This window comes from Pygoscelis adeliae, unplaced genomic scaffold (assembly GCF_000699105.1).
Source record: "Pygoscelis adeliae isolate BGI_AS28 unplaced genomic scaffold, ASM69910v1 Scaffold521, whole genome shotgun sequence".
NCBI lineage: Eukaryota > Metazoa > Chordata > Aves > Sphenisciformes > Spheniscidae > Pygoscelis > Pygoscelis adeliae.
Window position 1 is genome coordinate 401,627 of NW_008824067.1, and position 1,333 is coordinate 402,959.

The window sequence follows — 1,333 nt, forward strand, 5'->3', positions numbered from 1 at the left end:
GCATGGGGAACTTCACTGCACTGGGGCTCCAGCCAGCTCTGTCTCCAGCAGTTTTAGGGCAAGCCATGTTCAGAAGTGGGAGGATGCTTGGGACAGCCTGTCTGATCCTGGCATGGGGGTGAGGCAGGGGAAGGTGGACCAACGCAGCAGATATTGTTCTGCCAGTGTGAGTTTATGAAGGCTGCTGTTGTGCTGCCCCATTTCAACTAATTAAATGTGCTGTGTGTGCGCTCCTTGGAAAGCTTCAGTATTGTGCTCACTGGCTCCTCTACCCACCTCCTTCTCTGCTATTTTATTTTATTCGGTAGAAGCCAAGCAGTCATACTCTGAAGCTGAAGGTGCTCCCACCACTTTTCTTCCAACAATTGGGTCCCTAGGGATCCAGCTCCTCTCCTGTAAGATGGTTAATTTATATGACTCTAGGATTTAATACATACTCTCACTTCACCCTGGCACAGGTCCTTCTGCCATATCTGTGTCCTTTGTACCTCCACATTACTGGCCCACCAACCCCCTTCCTCCCATCTACTGCGCTTTGTCCTAGTGTGCTTGTTCCTTAGACTCTCGGTGTTTGTGCAGAAGCAAACGAATAATCCCATTAGCTTCATTTCCTTGTAGCCTGCTGGCAACATTTCCCAAGAGTTTGTCCAGAAAGCCCCTGCCGCCCCTGGCCAGCCAGCCACCCTGCTCTGGTGTTGCACTTCATACGTGGCTGTCAGCCTCCCTGTGCCACCAAAAGCTCTGCCAACCAACCTCCTGATCTCCCTGAGTTTATCCAGATAAGGAAAAGAGTTGGTTTCAAGGTCTTTAGTCCACATTTCTATTTTCTCATTTGGCACCTTCCCAAGTGACAGGAGAGCTCCCAATTTTTCAGTGAAACCCCTGTTGTAAATGTAAACCCACAGGCACAAAGCATAGTTGTGTGGATGTGCACCAGACATGACCTGGTATCCCAGGCAGGAACAGTGGTGCTCCTTCTTCCCATCCGCTTCATCCTGTCAGACAGGGATGTCCCATGGCAGGCTCACCACACGGGCAAGGTGCATCAGCAAGACGTGTCAGACCGGGAGCTGCCTCAGCTCTTCAGCTGCCGACCATCCAAGTTGTCTCTCTTCAAACCAGCTGCACTACTTGTGCTCCCTTGACTTGCTGTGAGGCTGCCTTTGATGGACAGGAGCACCCCAAAATTCCCACTCCCACCTCAAAAGCAGGGCTGAAAGCCCTCCCCATCTTTGGTAAAACGAGGCAGGCTGAGCTTTTGATCATCAAAGTTTTCCTCTTTGGAAGGAGGAGGAGCCGTCTAGTCATGGGTTCATTGATTCCCTGCCCAGCA